The following is a 17,811-nucleotide window of genomic DNA, read 5'->3' as shown; positions in this document are numbered from 1 at the left end:
CCAGCACTGCAGCCATGCCTGGACAGGCTGGCTCAGCCAGGGCTGGGAGATCGACAGGCTGTATGGAAATTCCAGGGAAGGAGCTCCGTTGTCTCAGCTAAGTCAAGGCTAGAACAGAAAGAGATGGATATAAGCTGGCACAAACACACCCAACTGGAAATTGCAGAATTTCTGCTACTGGAAGCAGATTTGTGGAACACAACTCTCTTTAAGCTGAAAGGGACAAGTTACAGATTTCACATGCAAGTGGACACTCTTAGAAATGTCCTCAGCGAGGGACCTGCCTGCTATAGCAGGAACCTCAGGCTGTGGGGCTGGAGCTGCAGCTCAGCCCGGTAACCCCAGTGCTGCTCCATCCCAGCTTGGCTGGAAAAGGAGCTGGGCTCGGGGTGTCAGGACTGGCACAGGAGCACCCAGGTGGGGCAGGAGGTGGGGAGCTGGCTTTGGAGGGTTGCAAGGCGCTCCTGGGCGAGGCTGGGAGAAGCAGGGTGCCCTGGAGCCAGGGCTGAGCCGGCACACCCCGATAACCACCCGCCCTTCCCAAACCCGCCGGGCACGGCTCAGCCCCGCGACGCCACACGGGCCGAGCCCGGGGATCCACACAGAGCAAAGTCCCTCCTGCTTCATCTGCGGGAACTCCGGGAGCCCCGGTGGGACCCCCGGCCCCGCAGCAGCTCGGGCAGGGTAAGGGCAGAGCTGCCCCGCAGCATCGCCGGCAGCTGCAGGCTGGGTGTCCCGGCGCGGTTATTTGGAGCTCAGACATACGAGCCGGGACACAGCCTCGCTCCCTGTCTGAGCAGACCCCGAAACAGCTCAGCCAGCTGCCAAGTCTGGTTGTTTATCCTTGCAACGTGAGCCCTGGGAGCCTCCCGATGACAAGCCTGTTACACATCCCCTCGCCAGGAAGGGCAGAGGGAACTGCTGGGACACCCAGGATTTCCAGAGCTCATTATATACAGTTTAATCACTGCGAGGGCTGCGGGCGACTTGCCGGGATTAGAGGGGCGTGCTGAGGGGGTTGAGGAAGAAAGTTCCCATGGTTATGCTGTATTTTCCCTGCAGAGCAGGGAGAGCCACGGTATCACATGGCAGATATTAATATACCCCAGCTCCAAGGGGTTCCAGCACCTGGTGCCCGAGGAGGGGCTGCCCTCGCACTCCGGGGGCGAAGGGAAGTCTGTCAGAGCTTCCTCCCTCGCTCAGACATGAGCGATTAGGAATCTCAGCAGCAAGAAGAAGGAGCGCGCTTATGAAATCCCAGACAGCATCTTTGTGTCTGACCAGCCCCCGGAGCCGCACGATGGGGCTGCACCCGCATGAGCAATGCCAGAGCAGGATGTTTTGGTGGGGCAGCAAAAAACCCTCCAGTGCAACCCGAGAGCATCCACAGCAGGAGCCACCCACCCCCCTCCCAAAGCGCTGCTTGTTTAGCAACATTTTGGACTTCTGGAAGGGTCTCCAGGCCTTTGGAGGAGGCGGGTTATTAGGAATGTTGAAATCGCTGCTCCAGCAGCTCCCCCTCCCACTGCCTTATGGCCTTTTCCTCTCCCGGGACAACTCTTTCCCCTCTGGCAAGAGCTTCTCTGGGTACGAGATCAGCACAGAGCCTGGTCCTGGTTTCCAACAGAGGTCCCAGCGCAGCAGAAGTTTCCCCTCCCTTCTTTGTGGGTGAGCAGTTGACGTGGGATGCTCAGGGACAACAGTGTCTTTAGAGCAGGGTGTCTGTCTAAAAATAGGCTAAATTAGCAAATCCTAAGAATGTTTGAGATGAGTTACAGGAACAGACACTAATGAGCTAGTTGGAGCACCAGCCAGGATGTTTCTGCTCTGAGACCATGGGAACATCTCCCTCCAGCCCTTGTGGGACTGACTAGGCAGTATCAGACAGAGGAATCTGCAGCATAAGAGGCTGTTTCCCTGCATTTCAGGGGTGCCAAGGGGAGGGAGAGGATGGCAGCTGCTGGATGGGGGACTCTGCACACTGCAGGTGTTTCAGAAGGGCCCTGAACATCTGTGCTGGCCTGGGCACATCCCCTGCAGTGCACAGTGCTGCACCTGGACCTGGGAACCTCATGAAGCACCAGAACATGCTTCAGGCTCTTCCCTTAGGTCCAAGCACTAGAGGGGGGGACTAGATTATTTTCCTGCCCTCCTCAGACTCCATTTTCCTCCCAATACATCTACCTACACCTGCAGGGCTCCCACCTGGAGCCCTGCCTGCACAGATTCTGTGCCATCCTCCTGATAATCCTTCTGCTCTGACACAAGATGGAGGCCCAGAACCTGGTTTTGGTTTCACAGAATTTTTGTTACTGACCCCATTCCCAGGGCTTTGACCTTCCTGGCCTATCTGTGGCTTAAGAAGGTTCAGTGGTACCACAACAGCCTGATTAACTCAGAGCCCCACACAAACCTCTGCCTCAGCCACTGACACTTCTGCTCCCACGTGGCACTTTTATTGCCTTGAGCTCCCCACAATTCCCACACCACAGCTTCCCACAGGGAGGAAGAAGACACTGGATCATGCACTGGAACACAAAATCCCAGCCATTTCACCTCAGCTGAGCTCACATGAGGCAGTGGAGGAAACATGCACAGACAACAAACACCACTGGAAATCTTAAATAGGCTTCAAAAGGATAAGAAAGGCAATTGCTCATGTCATAAACTCCATGGACTACTGAGAAAACCTCAGAACCTCAGCTAAAGCAGTATGCATAATTCCGTACCACTGGTCCCAGCGTTATCCAGCAGCCTTCCCCACCCTGGATCACCACCACTCAGTTTCTGCCCACCGGCAGCACTGCTGGGGCAGGAACAACCACGTCTTGACTTAATTGAGAGCCCTGCAGCAGATTCCTCCTAGGGCACAAGAATAATCTCCATCTAAATGCAAAGCAGCAGCAAGAGGAGGATGGAAGTGAAGAACTGATACGAACTGCACGCAGCATTAGCATGAGAACCGAAAGAATAAAAGGACTTGAAAGAGGCATGGCAAAGGCAGAGATGGCCCTGGAATCAGCACTCGGAGGTACCTGGGCTGCAGCGGCTCGTCCCCACTCCTGCGCGGCTCCGCTGCAGCACCTCCAGCACCTGGAGCTCATAAACCACAAGGGTGGGTCTGTGCAAGGAGCGGGTTCTCTGGGAGCTTGGATTTAACGGGAGCCCGGTCCCTCCCACCTGGGCTGAGCTTCGCCGCCCCTCCGTGCCCCGCAGGTGTGGTGCAAGAGGGAAGAAAGATCCAGACGCGGGGTTTGGGGTAGGAGCCGGGGCAGCGCAGGGCTGGCGAGGGGCCAGGCTGCCCCCGGAGCACCCGGCACGGGAGGCCTGGAGGGACAGAGCCCCCTCCAGCCAGGGATGGCTTTCAGCGGGAGCAGAGCAAGGTAACCTGCTTGGGGCAGGTGAGGAGTCGATGCTAGAGCTACCAAGGACTGTGCCTGCCCCTGCATCCCCCGGGCAGCAGCAGCCCCAGCCCGGCCCTCAGCCCTGGTGCTGTCGGTGGGGCAGGACTGATGGGGACTGTGCTTCAGCGCTTCAGCCTGTCTGAACCTCGGCTGCCAGCTGTGACAATAAATGAAGAGTGAACAAGCACAGGCTCATCTTCAGCTGGAGCATCAGAGTTGAGTTCATCTTGCTTCTTTCCAGAGGTACCAGCTCCTCCTGAGTGCTGCAGGCACCACAGACACATTTCTGGGAGGAGCAGTATACGAGGGGACAGCCTGTCCTGTGTCACTGCCTCGTGGCTAAGGTGCTGCCTTAAGGAGGGAGGTTGGTTCAAAGGGAAAGACATTATCATCAGTCTGGTTAAAGGGCATCTGTCGCCATCCAAGGGTCTGCCCACGCTGTCATCACTGGAGTGTTATCCCTGGTAGATTACAGGGAGAAGATTGAAAAACATACAGAAAGACAACCATGTCTCAAAACAGTGTTTGCAGTGTCCAGCCCAGAGCAGACAGGCCTGACTGCTGCACGCAGCATTCCCACACTGGGAGCAGGGGGTAATAAACAACCCCCAAGCATCCTTCTGGATTCTGTACATTTTGGCTCAAGGGTTTCTTCCAGTGTCAGTGGGCACAGAGCCATGGAGCAGCCTTTCAAACCATGTCTCTGAAATACCCTTTTTCAAGGAAACTACTTATTCTACTGCCCATAAATGCCTTGGGCTCACTGCAGTGTTGCCACACTGTGAAGGGACACTTTGAAACGTCTGATTTTATCAGGAAATAGGCCATATAAACTCCCTGCCTTAAATTCCTTCATCTCACTTTACAATCTTTCCAACGTTTCATTTATTACCAGCCATTGTTTTTTCCTGTCCTTACATCCCTGGGCAAACAGTCTGATATGGCCAGCACAGCCCCTTCCCATCTGTGATGGCTGTGGGATTGCAGTGGGAGTGATTTCCTGGCAGCTTTCCTTTTCCTGGCTGGTAAAATTCACCTGGATTAGGTCCTTGACAGATGGAATTTCTAACCTGGAGGACGTTCAGTATCACACACACATCAGCCTGACTTCAGCTGGAGGGAGCCAAAGGGGAGTGACATTGGGTTGGGTCCCTCAAGCTGTGTATCTTCTTTGTCCTGGCGTGCTCAGGTGGTTATAGAGGACAGGGAAGCACCAAGGCTGGGGAAAAGAAGAATGTTTTGGCAGTAGAACAAGGTGTCTCCATGCTCTGGTCCTGTTGTTTGAGCCAGCTCTGAGCACACACTGGCTTTGACTCTGTTCACACCCCTGGTAAGCTCAGCAGGATAAATGTGTTCAGGGCTAAGCACCTCCTTTGGAAAAACCACCCCGAAGTGACCCTGTGCTGTGCCACTCCATCCCAGTGCCCAGCCCCAGCCAGCACCTGGCTCACATAGGTGGGGATTGGATGGGACTCACCTGTGGAGGAGAGTGGCCTCCCCAAAGGAAGGTGCTGACACCTCCATGGTCACCTTCCACTGTCGCCTTCTGCTGACATCAACATGCTCAGCAACCCAGAAATCCGTGCAAAGCTGTTTGCTGGGTGTTCACTTCCAGTGTTGGCCCAGGCTGAAGAGGCCTCTGTGTCCTGGAGTGATGCAATTCTCTGTCAAGGCAATGGGATGTTCCTGCTATTGGCACTTTGGAAGCCAAAATGCAATTCTTGTTCTGCCCTAATGTTGCTTTTCTGTCTTCTCTCTCTGTTTTTCTGTCTGTGTTATGCAAGGCATGATGAGATGGCCTGGGGAGCAACTGCTATAGAAAATGGTTGGTTTGCAGCAGGGTTGTCAAACTCCTCCCCAGTGCTGAAGCAAATGCAGAGATGTGGCAAGAACCCTCAGAATAAAACATAATTTACCTCTGACTTTAACATTGCTGCTTCTGCAGTGAGGCCAAGCAGTTTGGCCAAGCTGTTACATTTGCTTTGTGCTCTCTGTATCCATAGAAGATCAGCAGGGAAGAATTAATGGAGTGCAGGGAGGGTTGTGCACACAGCAGGGTGTTCTGCCCCGGCCCTGAATCTGTGTCACACAGGTGTAAAAATCTTATATTGGGGCTCGGTTACCCCAATTAGAACCCAGGTTACACTGAATTTACTGCAGAGGTTTTAGATTGAAGAAGCAATGCCTGTGAGAACCACCATTCACCTGTGCAGGTGAACTTCCCCTGCAGTGAAAACCCCACCAGGAACAAGCCTCTGCATCATCCTGGATTTTCCCACCCTGAAGGCCCTAAACATTATTAACAAACAGTACATCCATAAACTTTGTAAACAGTGATAAAGGTGTGCAGGTGGGCAAGACCATGGCAGCATGGATGGGATGGGGTTGTCAGCAGCAAGTTAATGCCACATTCCTGTTCCCAGGAGAAAGAATAGGGAAATGAGGAGTGAGACACTGACTGGGGACAGCATTCTGGTCACAGCTGGAGATGGCCAAGGAAAACTGGAGTGGCCACAGGACAGGCTGGAGGAAGAACAAGAGAGGCAGAGAGCCACAGAGTCCCTCCTGCAGGGTTGCAAATGTGTGGTTCCTTGTTTCTGGGATTTGAGCAAAATAAACTCCCAGACACTGACGAGGGACCCAACATAAAAAAAAAAAAACATTTTCAGAGGAACAAATATTGGTTATGAATAAGACTTGGGAGTGCTTCCCTGGAATGCACCTGTGCAAACGAGGAGAAAAGGATGAAACATCCTTCTCTTTGTTACCTCTACTTGGAACGGAGGGCTTGGTTCTGGTGTGAGGGGAGGTGATCCATGGAGCTCCAGGGGCTGCAGGATGGGGGCAGGCAAGGTGGGAGGCCTTGGACCTGAAATGTTGGGGCTGTGCAGAAGGGCAGGAACAAGGGATTGTCCCCCCAGGTCCTTCCTCACTGTAGGAACCCCTCTCTGCAGAGGCCGTGGCAGAATTCTCTGTGACCCCTCTGAAGGTACCTCCTGTGCCTCCTCTTTCCTTGGTTAAACCCGACCTGTCTGTGCAGAGCAGATTTCTCCAGGCATGGCCCTGCCCAGGACGTGCTCATAAAGGACAAAGTATTAACCCGACAGCTAAAAAAAGAGCAAATAAAACGCGTAAGTTGGCCCAAGCAGCTGCTCTGCCCTGTGTCCTGAGTTGCCACTGACACCAACTCTCTCCTGCTACCGGCTCTGGAAAACCTTCAAGAAGTGTGACACAGGTGAAACCAAGTGACAGCATGTCCAGCACTTCAGAAGTGTTATGGGAAGTGACCGAGCAGTAAAATCTGTGCAGAAAGCAGACTGCATTTATCTTCCTTCTTCCTCCTCCTCTCCTCACTCCTCCAGCGTTCCTCCTTCCTCTGGGGCCTGCAAAAATGAAGAAAACATGTTAAGTGCTGCAATACCTGGCTGAAAAAGCCACAAAGGGCTATGGCATTCTGGGGATTGATGGCACAGCTGGTACAAGCAGAGCAGGTCTGGGCAGCTCCCAAAGAACCCTCTGAGAGGTTCCTGACCTGCCTTGTACTCAACCAGCGGCACAGGGCAGGAGGGAAGATCCCAAACACCCCCAAGGGTCTGTAACTGGGTCTTGCTGCCATGTCCAAACACCCCCAGAGATTCCCCCAGCCAAACCAGCCCCTTCCTCTGGTGTGGGAGCTGCTGGGCACCATGTCCAGCAGAGCTCGGCATTTGGGGAGCCCGAAGCATTCAGCACCGGAGGGGTTGAGCTCCTCGGCGTTTGGGGACCCGAGCAGAGGCTGCTGCTGGGGCAGGGACAGCCTCTCACACCTCCCTGGATCCTGCTCCCTCGGGATTCCTCTAACAGCCACGTTTGGCTGCAGGGACCTCACGGCTTCCTCGCCAGGTGAGTCACCCTTTTCATGGAATAACAAAACATATTTACTCAGGAAGGTGACGAGGCTCTTTGGTTCCCCTGAGGGGGTGTTAATCAGCCTCCTCTCAGTGAGAAAGGGACCTTTTGTTTTCTAGACCTCACAGTTGTGGTTTTCACGGTCTGAGGCTCCAGGGAAGTCTCATCATGCTTGGAACCATCGGTGACGGTCAGAACCGGTGGGGAGCCAGGGAAAGGACAGGGAAAGCTCCGTGTGTCCATGCCCTGCGGTGGGGCTGGCGGCTGAGTCTGTGCAGGAGGGAATGGAAGAGCAGCGGTGCCCGGAACGTGCCAGAGGCGTGGGCAGGGCTGAGCACAGCTCCAGCTCCGTGCCTGCACACGCCGGGAGCTGAGAGGGGAAAACTCTGACGTCAAGGACACAGGATGAGGCTCCGCTGCTGCCCTGCACGGGCAGAGCCGACGGGAGGGCACCAGGTGGTTCCTGCTGCCTCCCACGAGGAATTACCTGGCTGTGGAGGTGGGGCACGAAGAAAACCCCTCTTCTGGAGGGTGCTGGGTGACACCGGTAGTTGAGCATGTGCCAAAGAGCTACAGACAAGCCCAAATGAAAACTGGCATCTCGAGGCTCCCTGCCCCAAGGATGCTGATGCTCAGCACATAATTGTCCTGAGGAACTGTCCTCCAGGATGAACACTTTGGATTTCTCTGGGGTGTTTCCCAGAGGTTTAAAGCAAGCAAAGGAGCACAGGGCAGCTCTCCATAGCCTGCATCTGCAGGTGCATTTTGCTCTCAGGACCTCAGAGAGTTAGAGACCGAGCTCTTCTTTCCTTAGCAGCAAACCCTTTTCCTGTGGCAGCTTTTGATGGATCATTTCCAGTGAGGAAGCCTCACATGGGGAGTACCTGCCTTCCTCCTGCTGTGGGAAGGCAGGAAAAAGCAGCACAGGTTGTCCCACATGGCATCGTCAGAAGCTGGGATGTCATTGACCAAAACTTTCCTTGGAAAGAGGCTTCCAGGATCCACCCCGGATCCAGCCATGAGCCATTCCACACTGATGTCAGGCAGTGAATGAATCACGAAGCCTCCTGGCTCCCCACCACAGACATATTTCAGCTTGTGCCAAGTGACACCATCCCCTTGCAGAGAGTCACCACAGTCCCCCTGGAGGCACTGAGGGACCCTCAGCTGGATTGTTTGAGGAGGGTCTGCAAACTGGGATTCTCTGGAACCAGAGGATCTTCCCAGTGCCTGCTCCAGGCCCCTCACCAGCTCCCATCGTGATGCAAGGGCACAGGCCCTTGAGGCTGTCCAGGTGGGAAGTGTGATGCTGTGTGTTCAGGGGAGCAGCAGCACTCCTGCTGCTGTGGTTGAGCCTCTGGGAGCTGTTTCTCTATCCTTTGGTCTCCAGACACTGCCTCAAGCTCTGCTCCTAGCCAGCCAGAGCCAGAACACCTCAGACACCTCCAAAGAGCACATTAGCCATGGATCAGTGAGCAGTTCCACACTCCTGTACATGATCAGTGACACAGGGCTGTGGAGATGCTGCCTGAAAAAAAACCCCACACTTGGAGCCATTCTAGTAACTATCAGCACTAAATCCCAGGGATTTTTGAAGGAGACTGTCCTGGTCACTCCCAGGCTGAGCTGCTGGGCAGCAGGACTTGCTCAGTAAGCCAGCCACAGTTTCATCATTAAATCCATCAGCTAGTTCAGACTTGGTTGCCACTGGCTGTCCCAGGGGAGCTGTGTGCCGGGAGAAGCCTCCAGCAAGGAGGGGCTGTCTTGGTGGAGAAATCCTGGAGGTGCTTTTGTTTGAGTGTGTCCACAGGTACAGAGGCTTCTCCTCTGCAGAGTGAGATCCTCAGGGGTTTGTTTCCCATCAGTGCAAGGTTGGGCTGTTCCTGCTGTAAAGAAACCTGGCGTGCTGGCCATAAATCCTGCTGGCAGCTGGGCTCATGGTTCAGGTGCACAGGTGGGGATGAGATGGAGCCATCACACCTGTCCTTGTTTGCGCTCCAGTGACCTCTCAGCAGAAGCACTTCTGCACACCCTGACAGCACGGCAATGGGAGAGACATTAACCTCTGAACTATAGTTGCTGACAGCTTCCAAACAAATAATCCTGGTAATATTCTTAGAGCACAAGAGTTGCTGGAGGTTTCAGGGTGGTGGAAGAAGAAAAGGAAATGGAGCCCAGCCCTTCTCACACTGCCTGGACTCTCCTTCCCACCTCTGAACTGCGTTTTTAACTAATACCACCAGTTTTTTCCTTTTTCCAATCTCACTCCTGCAACCCCAGGGCATGGAATCATGAAACAGCTTTTGTCTTGGAGCTGGCGTCTCTGTTATCAAGGTGAACTCAAGGAGAACAATTGCTTTCCACACTCACTTTTCCCCTCCACAATCAGCTCTGTTTGCTCTAGCTGCTGTGCCCCACGCCAGCACTGATAGGGATTGGCAATTCAGGGGAATTGCTCCCATATTTGTTCAACGGAAAAACTGTAAACCCTGTGAGGAGGGAAGGGAGAGGATTCAGGGCACAGCCAGAACATTAATTATAGCTCTTACTGTTAATAGTGAGAGTGAGGAGGAATGAGCAGGGAGGGCAGGAAGGGGAAAGGTAGAGCCAAGGTGTAGCGAGGGCCTCCGGATGGGTGCAGCAACAAAGGGCTGGAGAAGAATAGGCTGATTATTCTGGGTTTACTGGGATAAAGTGGGCAAGGATGGTGAGGATGCTGGAGGGCTGCCAGGGGCTGTGAGTGGGACAGGGAAGTCTGAGGGCTGCAGGTCCCTCTCTGCAGCTCTGCAGGGACAGGCACATGCACGTTTCCATCTTACAATGGCTCAGCCCCACTGAAATCTGGAGCAGCCTTTGAGGCACCGAGGATCAAGCACTCTCCCAGCAGCTGTTCCCAGATTTTTCCCGGGAGAAGAGCTTGGGACAAACTCTCAGGGTGCATTTTCTGCCCCGAATCCCACACTGGCGGTGCACAAAGCGCTCCAGTGCTTTTTGGGAAGTGGCCTCTTCCCTCGGATCCCTGTAGCCTGGGCATCACCACATCGGGAATCACAAGGTGCTGCTTCCCCCGTGCCTGCAGCCCAGGGGATCAGCGGCGCTGCTGGTGTGGGCTCACATTCCAGGGGACCCCAGACAATGGGAGCATGGTTGGTGACTGCAGGCAGTGCCAAGGACTGACTCACAGCTGCTGACACTTGTCACGCTGAAAGCATTTTGGTATTTATGGAGGCTGTTTGCAGCCGCAGTGCGGGCGCAGAGGGGCCAAAGTGCCGCTTTCCCCGCCCTCAGCCCAGCTCGCAGCGCCCTGGCCCGGCTGCTGCCAGGGCCGCAGGTTGGGAAGGGCACCTGGATCCCCCCGCAGCCTCCAGGCCAACCCACTTCCCAGCAAAGAGGCAGCTTTGTCCTGGCCAAAACGCTCCCATATGAGTCCTGTCCCGCATGGCCCTGAATTCTTCCTTTCCAGCCTTTGCTCAGGGACGCAAAGGGCTCTGTGACTGGGATGGCAAGGCCATGGCATGGGAAAATCTGGGAACAGCTGCTGGGAGAGTGCTTGATCCTCGGTGCCTCAAAGGCTGCTCCAGATTTCAGTGGGGCTGAGCCATTGTAAGATGGAAACGTGCATGTGCCTGTCCCTGCAGAGCTGCAGAGAGGGACCTGCAGCCCTCAGACTTCCCTGTCCCACTCACAGCCCCTGGCAGCCCTCCAGCAGTGAGTGATCTTCACCTATCTCACCATCCTTGCTCACTTTATCCGTAATAAACAATAAACCCTAATAACCTGATAGCAGGGACAGCTCACGGCAAAGAACCAACATCCTGAAGACCCTCTGCAGGACAGAAAAAAAAAAAAAAAAAAGTGGCTCTTTATTATAAGTCTTTATTAAAACTTTGCTTTGGGGAACTCATTGCTTGTGTCTTTCCAGCCCTTGCCCTGCTATTGTCCGAGGCTGCAGGAAAAGGAAGGAGCCGAGGCCCCCGCTGTTCCTTCCTGCCCGGAGCCGGGGCAGGTCTGGGGCTGCTGCCCCTCTCCGTGAGCTCCAGCCCCAGGGACCACCACGATGACAACTTTCACAGGACCACACTCAGTGCCAGGCAAAGGAGAGGAAGCTGCTAATGGACCTTAATGGAGCTGTGAGGATCCTCCCGGGAGGCAGCCGAGCTGTCCTGTAGCGAGAAAAGCAGCGAACGGCTCACTCGCACTTCCAGGGCTGTTCTGGCTGTCGCTCTCGGACATCCCTCGGGGTTACAGCTTCAACAGATTGGAGCAGAGGAAGATTTGCAGCTCCAGGCAAAATGCGGAGGCAGGTGGGTTGGGAAATCTGAGGCCGGAGCCACTTCTGCAGAGGATTTTGGGGATCTCTGCCTCAGCAGCATCCCATTTCCGCCAGGTAACACCGGCATCCTCCTCCGAGGAGCTCTCAGGTGAAATACTGCTGGGGCTGGATCCTGAACACAGGGATGGGCCTGACCCAGTGCCAGGAGTGATATGCCGGCCTCTTTAATTTTTATTTTACCATTAGGAATTTTCAGGACTTTTCTAATGACAAAAATGTGCCGTGGGAAAACAGAGCAAACCAAAAATAATTTGGACGGTTTGCCCCTGGTTTTGTTGTTTTCCTGCGTGTTTGTGAGTTAGCACTTGCGCTCCCTCCGCCTCTTCCCGGGGATCACCCAGGGTGTTAGGGCTCGGCACGAGGAAGGGATCAGCTCCCAGACTTTCTCCAGGAACCGATCACTGCAGTGCCCTTCCCGTGCTCCGCAGCCGGGTCATGCTCTATTTATCGGCTCATTTCCATATCCGAGTGCTGCAGTGCTGCTTCCTCCAGTCCTGCGAATTCCAGTGCCACGGGCTGTGCCAGCAAAACGGGACCGGGAACGAGCTCGTGACATTGGAAACAGCAGCCCAGCTCCGGGCTCTGCTCACAGCCCGAGCATCACATTGGGCTCCTTTCTCTCCCTCTGTGGCACGTACTGGGAGCTTGGCTCCCATCTCCAAAGGGCCTCCGAGACCCTCAGGAGGTACCAGAGCAATGAAAAGTGTGGTTCTCCTGCCTGGTTTCCATCTGGGCTTTGCCACTGCGTTGTTCAAGGTATGGAGGAATGGGAATTGTGCTCGGTGGCCACTGACAGGGGCACTAGGATTTACCTGGTGTGAAGTTGTGTTGGAAGGAGAAGCTGACGACTGCAGTCAGGAATATTTTTTGTGGATTTCCTGGGCATCACCTGCTCCCTGCAGCAGTGGTGAGAAGGGAAGTGGGAACAGCGTCTGCTTGGGAGGCACGAGCACATCTGAGCACCAAACGGAACTTTTAGACCCTTAACAAAAAATCTGAAGGGCACCAACTACTCCTCTGGCCCCAGAGTGACATAGCACACAGCTCTGAGACAGATTCAGGAAGTTTCGTGGGAGATGATACAGGGAATAAAAACCATACAAAGTTCATCAGGGTTTGATCCCAGTAGCATCTGCAGCTCCTGCATCCTGCTGCAGTTCCACTCCTGGCAGTACTGTCCCACAGTGACAACTGTGTGCATAAAACCATAGACTCATGGAAAAGTTTGGGTTGCAAGGAACCATAACACTCATCCTGCCCCATCCCCTGCCATGGGCAGGGACACCTTCCCCTATCCCAGGTTGCTCCAAGGCCCATCCAGCCTGGCCTGGGACACTGCCAGGGATGGGGCAGCTGCAGGTGCTCTGAGGAACCTGTGCCAGGGACGATTCTGCTGGTGGATATGGAGGCTCGGGGGGGGGGGGTGGTCTCCGGTGGGTCCGGTTCTCCCGGTGGGTCCGGTGACCCGAAGGGGGGGGTGGTCTCCGGTGGGTCCGGTTCTCCCGGTGGGTCCGGTGACCCGAAGGGGGGGTGGTCTCCGGTGGGTCTGGTTCTCCCGGTGGGTCCGGTGGCTCGGGGGGTCTCTGGCGGGTCGGGTGGCTCGTGGGGGGGGGGGGGGTGGTCTCCGGTTCTCCCAGTCCATCCCGCGGTCTCCGGTTCCCCCCAGCGGCGGCGGGAGCCGCGCTCGCCTCGGGGCCGCCAGGGGGCGCTGCAGGTACAGGCGGGGGGGGGCGGGGGCGGCACGCGGGGGTCACGTGACTGCGCGGGACAGGTGGGGGGACAGGTGAGGACAGGTGAGAGCAAAGGGAACAGGTGGGGACAGGTGAGAGTGAAGGGGACAGGTGGGGACAGGTGAGAGTAAAGGGACAGATGGGGACAGGTGAGAGTGAAGGGGACAGGTGGGGACAGGTGGGGACAAGTGAGAGTAAAGGGGACAGGTGGGGACAGGTGAACGTGGGGAGAGCAGATGGGGGCAGGAGGGAACAGGGCAGGTGGGGACAGGAGAGAGCGAGGAGGGCAGGTGGGGGCAGATGTGAACAGGTGAGAGTGAAGGGGACAGGTAGGGACAGGTGGGGGTAAATGGGGACAAGAGAGAGTGGTGGGGACAGATGGGGCCAGGTAAGCACGGGGGAAGCAGGTGGGGACAGGAGGGGACAGGCGAACACAGCAGGGAGGCAGGTGAGGGTTCCTTACCTGGTGCCCGTGCTGGGCTTGCAGGGGAGGTGCATGGGCAGCATTTTGGGTAAAAAATACTGAAGTGTTTTGTAAGTGGGTGTGGGAACCTTCCCTTGAAAACAGATTTGCTGTCACCGAGTGTTTATTTCCATAAGGTCTGAGGGGGTGGGCTCTGGCTCTCGCAGATAAAAGCCGATGGCATAGGTGGGGTGAGCGGGGTTGTTTTTGTTCATTTGTCTTCTGCAGAAGCCACAAAAAAGGACGTGTTTTTTTGCTATGCAAACAAGGGGAAAAGGCAAAACCCGAGTGGATAAGTGTGCGTGGAGCTGGTGAGGTTTCAGTTTGCGGGGGGGTGGAATGGGGGGAGTTCAGGTGCTCCTCACAAGTACGGGAGGAGCACAGAGGTGCTGGGATCTGAGGGGTTTGGACACTCCATGGAAAACGAGCCTGAAATGGGCATGTTTCTGCACTAAAAGCTGTAAATTTGCATGGGGATCTTTGCTGGCAAAGACAGAATCTTGAGTTGGAAGGGACCCGCAACAAGGATCATCCACCCCAGCTCTTGTCCCTGCACACGACGCCCCAACAATCCCACCCTGTGCTGAGAGCTTTGTCCAAAACTCCTGGAGCTCTGTGAGCCTTGGGGCTGTGAGCATTGCCTGGGGAGTCTGTTCAGTGCCTGAGCACCCTCTGGGATAAGAACCTTTCCCTGCTCTCCAACCTAACCCTCCCAGACACAGCTCCAGCCATTTGCTTGTGTCCTGTTGCTGGTCACAGAGCAGAGGTTGGAGCTGCCCACCAGGAGGATGTTGAAGAGCCCAGTGCCCTCAGCTGCTCCCCCATACCCTTCCCCTCCAGGTTCTTCACCATCCTCACGTCCCCTTCAAGTGCTCTCAAATAGCTTTAGATCTTTATCTTTTACACAGGAATTACTTCAGAAAGATTTGTTTACACGGTGGTGTTTTAGGGTGGCAGAACCTTCCAGCAGAGGGACCATTTACTGTCAGAGTTTCTGTCCCAGCCTGTGCGAGCTGTAGCTTCACCTCGGTGCACAGTTCACACCTCTGCAACGTTCATCATCACCTGCACAACGAAGTCTTTGAGTCATCGATCGTTTGTGGCAGTGTTTTTTTCAGTTCACCTACAAATTCAGAAGCTGAAGCCACCCGTTCCTGTGTGGTGAAAGACTGAAAAGCACAATGAAGCCTCGTGGGGAAAAGGGTGTGTTTGGAAAGCTTGCTTGAAAACAAGCATCTTCTGCTGCCTGACAAATCCCATTTTCCATGCTGGGATTTTTCCAGAGCAGCTGCACTGGAGTTTCCCACAGGGAAAAGAGGTGGCTGGAAAAGGCATTTATATTTTTCAGAGTTGTCTAGGAAATTTGGGTACAAAGCCAGCAGAAGGTGGTCTGTAGGAGATGTCATTTTTATGGGAAACTCCAAGAAAACAGTGAGAACGGATTATTGAAGTCACATGGAACAGGCATGGGCTGATCCAGAGGGAAAAGTCAAGTGAATCAAAGCCATTTAAAATCACTTCCAATAGATTTAAATGAAACTAAAGTAGAGCAACCCCACTTTTTAGCCTGACTGCTGACAGAGGGATTCCATATGATATCACTGATACGATCTGAGCCCACAACTTTACTTCAGGGTAAGTTTTCCGAGTTTTTCCGGGACTCCTGGCTCGGAGGTGTGTGTGGATCATTTCCCAGCCCTTCCCACACGGTGTCAGCAGCTCTCAAGGAGAGCGCTGTGCTCGGTCCTGGTCGCCTGTGGGGAGTTCAGAGGTTTGGCTGGGAGCCCTCTCCCAGGAACGGGGAACTCATCACCCAAGGCAAGAGGAGAGTGGTTTCCTCCATGTCCCTGCTCTCCCCTGTTCCAGCTTTCAGTCTCTGCTGGTTTCCAGGGCCAGGATGGCTGCAGCCAAAGGGGGATGGTGACCACAGGCTCGTGCTGGATGTGCTGTGGGTCACTCAGAGCCTGTCTGGGCTGTCCTGTCATTCCTGAGGTTGTCACTCAGGCCCTGGGGAGGTCACTAGTGCTTTGGGAGGTTCTTTCTGTTCCGGGCTTTTCCTGTAATCTCTATTATTTTTTAAAAAAATTTTTGTTTGTTTGTTTCAGATGTCAGGGAAGAGAAGGAAGTATTTCCATTTCGGTCACTGGGGCTCTGTCTCATGGTGTGTCTCGGTGCCATGACCTCCTGCATGGCTGCAGGAAGAAATGCCCTGTGAGGGAAGGCTCTTTCTTCACTACTGATTATAAAGGGGAATTCATTTCCCTGCTGGAGCTCTGGAGCAGGTCCTCAGTGGGAGTGGAACATGTACCAGAAGTCCCGTGGGAGGAGCAGCTTTTCTGCAGAGCTGATGTCTCACCAGAACATCACCTCCATGCCCTGGCCCTGGGGCAGCTGGGACAGGACCTGTGGCACAGCTCGGGGGGGGCTGCTCCCCCATCCTGAGGTCTCTCCAGCCCAACCATTCCATGATCCCATGATTCAGGTCCAGCAGCCACAGCCTGGGTAATGCCTGGAACAGGCTTCCCGGTGGAGGCAGGAGGCTCTGGCAGCTTTTCAGGGCTTGTTTGTGGTGTTGGGGAGACTTTTTCTGTTGGTTGTTCTGCAGCTCCAACCCAGCCTCACGCCTCCGGCTGTTTGGGCTGCGCAGGCAGCGCTGGCACGTGTGGGGAGGGGTGTGGGGGCCTGCCAGGAACTGCTGGCAACGCAGCTGGATGAGCCTTGTACACATCTGGTGCCTTTCCAGGACTGCTGCAACCCTCCAAAACCTGCTGGCTGTGGGTGCCCCAGCTCTGCCGTGCTCCCCCCCTGTACACAGGGGGTGATGTCTGAGCAGGAGCCTTGTCCCTACCTGTGACCCCCTGGAAAGGCAGAGCCAGGACTCACCTGAAAAGTGTGAAACTCTTCAAAGGGGCTCATGCAGCACAGCCGAGGAGCTGAGTCTGGCTTAGTCATCCATAAAGGGCTTTGTTTTTTTCCTCTCCCACTCCCCACCCTGACACAGGGTTGAAAATCTTTCTCGCTGCTTGGTGTGGCCAAAACTTAGAAGAAACACGTTATCTCCCAGGGAATCAGTCAACTCTGCCCTGAAAACAGAAGTTTCTCTCTGTGCAGCCCTAACATCTGAGTTTTGCCCCAGTGGGGTTGGGTTGTGCTGTGATTGCCCTGGAGTGAAACCAGGGCTGCTGGGACACGTGTGTGTGCTCACTGAGCTTCACCTGGAGGTGGGACCTTCCCTGGTGAGAAGACAAAGCCATGGGTAAAACCTGCAGGATCTAGGAACTGGAACTGGTGAGAGAAATTCTGATTTTGGTACAGAGAAGCATGCACAGACTCCAAATCCTGGAAGGCCTTTTTTTTCTATGTCACTGGAAATTACTTGGCTTTTTTCTCTCCTTCAGGATGATTCTGGGCATTTAGTGTTGTCCTTCTGTCACAGAAATTTCCCAGTAAAGCCCCTGCCTGCTTGACAATAATTTTTGTGCCAGCACTCAGCAGCCCAGAAAGGAAAGTACAGCAGCAAATAAAGCTGCTTTTTCTTTTTCTTATTTTTTTTTTTTGGCTTTGTTTTGTTTAGTTTTGGTTTTTTTTTTAGACAATTGAAAACAAAGCAGCAGGCAAGGAAGTTTTGGTTCCTGCACATGAGGAGCTTCAGGGGCTCAGCAGTGACAAATGCCTGGGCTGCAAATGTCTGCAGCTGCCCTGCACGTGGAGCCAGAAGTCTCTTTATCTGTTCAGACCTGAATAAGGTTTCTACAACAAGCTGGGGCAGTGACAGGTGGTGGTTGAATATCAGCACTTCATTCTCTGCTGATTTAATATCAATACTCATCTCTGCAGGACTGGGGTCTTAGTGAAAGTGAAAAAATAACTTTCATTTTGGGCAGGTCGGTGGCTGCCACAGCTGGGCTTGAAAACTGATGATTTCTGCTAAGTCTGAACATGTGAAATTGTGTTCATCTCAGCAAGAGGCTGTGAGGGCTCCCACACATGGGA

Source organism: Cinclus cinclus, chromosome 24, assembly GCF_963662255.1.
Source record: "Cinclus cinclus chromosome 24, bCinCin1.1, whole genome shotgun sequence".
Taxonomy (NCBI): Eukaryota; Metazoa; Chordata; class Aves; order Passeriformes; family Cinclidae; genus Cinclus; species Cinclus cinclus.
Note: the sequence above shows the minus strand (reverse complement) of the source record.